The sequence below is a fragment of the Argentina silus genome (genome assembly GCF_951799395.1).
Source record: "Argentina silus genome assembly, chromosome: Y".
Taxonomy (NCBI): domain Eukaryota; kingdom Metazoa; phylum Chordata; class Actinopteri; order Argentiniformes; family Argentinidae; genus Argentina; species Argentina silus.
The window spans coordinates 7,307,170-7,312,169 of record NC_139654.1 but is presented as its reverse complement, the minus strand read 5'-3'; the positions used below and the strand labels follow the sequence as shown (position 1 = coordinate 7,312,169).

At 48.7% G+C, this 5,000-nt stretch overlaps 1 protein-coding gene across 8 annotated transcripts in view; it reads right to left on the bottom strand.

The window, feature by feature from the left end:
- LOC310823882 (uncharacterized protein) overlaps positions 1 to 5,000 on the bottom strand; it is a 170,232-nt gene that overhangs the window by 104,711 nt on the left and 60,521 nt on the right. The gene's annotated exons all lie outside the window — the stretch shown is intronic.

Sequence of the window (5,000 nt, the reverse complement as noted above, 5' to 3'; positions counted from 1 at the left end):
AAGAAAGTGTCGGAAGTGTGTTTGAAAGGGACCACCTGTTCACTCGATCCACGGCCTTAATTTGGATTTTAAGAAACTTTGGAAGGCCGCTACAGTGTGTGTGTGTGTGTGTGTGTGTGTGTGTGTGTGTGTGTGAGAGTAATGCTCCACCCTACATTCCACAGCAGAGTGTCAGAGATATTGTATGTTTTGTTTTCCTAGAAGTGTTTGTGCTTGCGGGCGGGAACACTTCCTTGTTCTGTGTCTCTGTCACTGTCGGGGGAGTGGTGTGTGTGTGCGTGTGCATGTGTGTGTGTGTGCATGCATGTATGTGTGTGTGAGAGTAATGCTCCACCCTACATTCCTCCCAGCTCCCTCTCATGCTCCTCCTTGTCTCCCTCCCTCCTTCCCTCTCTCTCTCGCCACTCAACGTCAAAACACATCAAAACAATGTCTCTCTCTCTCTCTCCCCCTCCGTCCCTCCCTCCCCCCCTCCCCTCCTTCTCTCTGTCTCTCTCTTTCTCTCTGACTCTCTCTTTCTCTCTGTCTCTCTCGTTCTCCTCCGCTCCCTCCTTCCCTCCTCTCCTCCCTCTCCCCCTCTCAACCCCCTCCCTCCTTCCCTCCTCTCCTCCCTCTCCCCCTCTCCTCCCCCTCCCTCTCTCCCCCCTCTCCCTCTGTCTCCTCCTTTCCTCCCCCCCCTCCCTCTCCTCCTTTCCACCCCCCCTCTCCTCCTTCTCACCCTCCCTCCTTCCCTCTCTCTCTCTCTCTCAGTCAGAAAAAAACAACACAACAACGTAATAACGCACACACACACACACACACACACACACACACTCTTTCAGCAGACAGCTTTTTTACCAGACAGCTCACACATATACGCAATATCTTACAAGCACACACACGTACACAGGTACACATGTACATCCGAAAAGAAAGAAAACACACACACACACACACACACACAGCATGCATGCCACACACACACACAGCATGCACGCCACAGACACACACACACACACACACACAGCATGCACGCCACACACACACACACACAGCATGCACGCCACACACACAGAATGCATGCACACACACACATACACACACTGCATGCACGCCACACACACACGCACACACATACACACACACACACAGCATGCACGCCACACACACACACACACACACACACACACACACACACACACACACGCGCGCACCCCCCCCCCCCCCCCACACACACACACACACACACACACAGTGACTGTCAGAGTCAGGGTCAGAGATCAGTCCATCCACCCAGATCAGTCCAGATCAGTCCAGATCAGTCCAGGGTGTATGCTGTGTTTAGGTGCTTGTGCAACGCAGGGGAGGACTCCTGGGTCTGCGGTTGTTGGGCAGTCATGAGGGGCGGTTCTGTAAAGAATAAAAGGTTTGAGTACGCGGCTAACACATTGGTACTTGTAGTGTATTTTGCTCTGACCAGAAGAAGGCCTGATGTGTTATGAATAAGCATACAGTGTTGTGCCCAATGGAAGATGCAGCATGCAGTTGGCCACTGTAGATTGAGGAGACGGTACGGGATGGTACGGGAGAGATAGTGCTGGGAATAGCCTTATTTGGTTAAGGCTATGAACATCACCACCGTATAGGTTGAAAATGTCTAGAATAATGAAGACCTGGGAATTCCATGCCCAAATCTGGAAGATAGTACATGCTGTTCTGTAAGATAAGGCATGCTGTACTGTATATAAGACTGAACAGCTAGACTAGAAGGGTGTGTGTGTGTGTGAGAGAGTGTGTGCGTGTGTGCGCGTGTGTCTGTGTGAGACTGTGCGTGTGTGCGTGTGTCTGTGTGTGTGTGTGTGAGACTGTGTGTGTGTAAGTGTGTGTGTGTGTGTGTGTGTGTGTGTGTGTGCGTGTGTGTGCGTGTGTTTCTTCCCCTCTGGAATGAAAAACACTCCAGAAACTCTACTGCCCTCTCCTGTCTGTTGTGTGTAATTGTAATTGCTGTGTGTTTAAAACCTTTAAAAACTCCCCAAACTCTGCAATTGAAAGCACCCACACGCCACAAATGTAATCTAAGTACCTATAATATAACATTGGTACATTTTTACATTTACTGAAAGCTGTTTCCTCCAAAAAACACATATACAGATTTGCAAAAGCAGGGGCACATTTTTTGCCCATGGCCGTTCCGTGAATCTGGAGGTAATGTTTATTGTTGAATTCAAAATCATTTCTCCTTCAACTCAACTCCAATAAATCTAAAATGGCATTATCTGGGCGGGTAGGGTCATTATCTGGGCGGGTAGGGTCAGGGTCAGCGTCAGGGTCAGGGTCAGGGTCAGGGTCAGGGTCAGGGTAGGGTCAGGGAATTTATTAAATACAATCCCAACAGCCTGTAAACCCAGAGTCGTCTCCATGTTGGTAGAAAAATAATTGATGTCTATTGTAAATTAAAAGGCCTCTCTCTGTGTTTTTAGACCCTTCAACTTCTGTATGAAATCATAAGTGTCTTTTCCATAACTTTTATGTTTCTGTGAGAGAGGGTTAATAAAGAAGTCAATTAATTCTGCAACTCGGTACGATTCTGAGCCACAGTCACTCACAGCCGGCCGACCGCATGGAACCTCGAAGGGAACAGTCCACTTTTCTGGAGCTTTAGGGATTTTGGGAAGTAGATCAAATCATCTTGGTCTGGGTGTATCTGGACCTAACAGATAAGACATTTGTTTAATTGTAATCAAATTGGTTTGATATAACCCAATCACTATGCCCTTAATCATATCCTGAGTTTCTGATTGGATGGAGTGAGGTAATGAAGCATTATGGTTCTCATTACTAAGCTGTCTGTTAGCCTCTAAAAGATAACGGGCTCTGTCCATAATCACAATCTGAGACCCTTTGTCTGCTGGTTTTATTACAATGGTCTGATTTCCACTCAACTGCTGGAGAGCATGTCATTGTTGTTTGGTTAGATTAAAATTTGTGGCTGGTTTCGGCCTATGTTTTAAGAAAGAATTCAAATCATTCCTAATAAGAGATTGTATTGAACCAGAGACTGATTCTAATTTGGGATCCCAGGTAGAGGGATTTGTGAAAGATATATGAGGGAAATCAGTCTCATAATTCAAATGATCTAATCATTTTTAGGGTCAGGGTTAGGGTCAGGGATAGGGTTAGGGTCAGGGTTAGGTTCAGGGTCAGGGATAGGGTCAGGGTTAGGCTCAGGGTCAGGGATAGGGTTAAGGACAGGGTTAGAGTTAGGGTTAGGGTTAGGGCTGGGTCAGTGTCAAGGCCCGGGCCAGGGCCAGGGTTGTAGTTATGGTTGGGTTAGAGTCAGAGTGAGAGTCAGGGTTAGATTAAGGGACTGTTGCCAACACATAAATGTGTTGTTATGCGCAGGCACAGGTCAAAGTCACTCAAACTCTATCGTTGATTAAGATTAGGGTCAGGGTCATGGTTGTTGTTGAGGTCCGGGTTAGGGTTGGGATTAAGGCTGGGTCAGTGTCAAGGCCCGGGCCAGGGCCGTAGTTATGGTTGGGTTAGGGTTAGGGTCAGGGTTAGAATTAGGGTTAGGGTTATGGTTGGGGTTTGGGTTTGGGTTGAGGTTAGGGTTAAGTTTAGGGTTAGAGTTGGGGTTTAGGGTTAGGGTTGAGGTTAGGGTTAAGTTTAGGATTGGGGTTGAGGTTAGGGTTAGAGTTGGGCTTAGCGTTAGGATTGAGGTCCAGGTCAAGGTCCGGGTTAAGGGTTAGAGTTAGAGTTAGGGTCAGGGTTACAGTTTGGGTCAAGGTCAGGGTCAGGGTTAGAGTTAGGCTCAGGGTCAGGGTTAGAGTTTGGGTCAGGGTCAGTGTTAGAGTTTGGGTCAGGGTCAGGGTTAGAGTTAGGGTTAGGGTCAGGGTCAGGGTCAGGGACAGAGTCAGGTTCAGGGTCAGGGTCAGGGTCAGGGTTTGAGTCAGGGACAGGGTCAGGGTTAGAGTTTGGGTCAGGGTCAGGGTCAGGGTCAGTGTCAGGGTTAGAGTTAGGGTCAGGATTAGGGTTAGGGTTAGAGTCAGGGTCAAGGTTAACTTGTCTCCTAGGCCTCTCTGCACATCTGGGTTGTCATGACGTTGCTAAGGGAAGTGTTAACACCGGAAAGAAAACGTCCCCTTTGGTTTCTACTGATGTTCTATTACACTAATGTTCTATTACACTAATGTTCTATTACACTGTTCTACTACACTAATGTTCTATTACACTAATGTTCTATTATACTAATGTTCTATTACACTAATGTTCTATTACACTGATGTTCTATTACACTGTTCTATTACACTGTTCCATTATAAAAGATCTGTGATGTTATAAAGAATATTTCAGGTTCAAATTCTGGGTTTTTAGGATCCAGTGCTTATTGCTAACTGGCTGGATTCTAATCTCTCTGTTGTTGTAATACTAGTAAATGACCACCAGGTGGTGCCCCCGTCTGAGGGCTAGAGGTCTGGGGGATAGGGGTCTGGGGGTCTGGAGGTCTGGGGGTCAGAGGTACTGCAGGGGACAGGTGAAGTCTTCTCATGAGAGCCATGCCTCCCATGGCAGGGAGCGGTACTGCAGGGGACAGGTGAAGTCTTCTCATGAGAGCCACGCCTCCCATGGCAGGGAGCGGTACTGCAGGGGACAGGTGAAGTCTTCTCATGAGAGCCACGCCTCCCATGGCAGGGAGCGGTACTGCAGGGGACAGGTGAAGTCTTCTCATGAGAGCCACGCCTCCCATGGCAGGGAGCGGTACTGCAGGGGACAGGTGAAGTCTTCTCATGAGAGCCACGCCTCCCATGGCAGGGAGCGGTACTGCAGGGGACAGGTGAAGTCTTCTCATGAGAGCCACGCCTCCCATGGCAGGGAGCGGTACTGCAGGGGACAGGTGAAGTCTTCTCATGAGAGCCATGCCTCCCGTGGCAGGGAGCGGTACTGCAGGGGACAGGTGAAGTCTTCTCATGCCTCCCATGGCAGGGAGCGGTACTGCAGGGGACAGGTGAAGTCTTCTC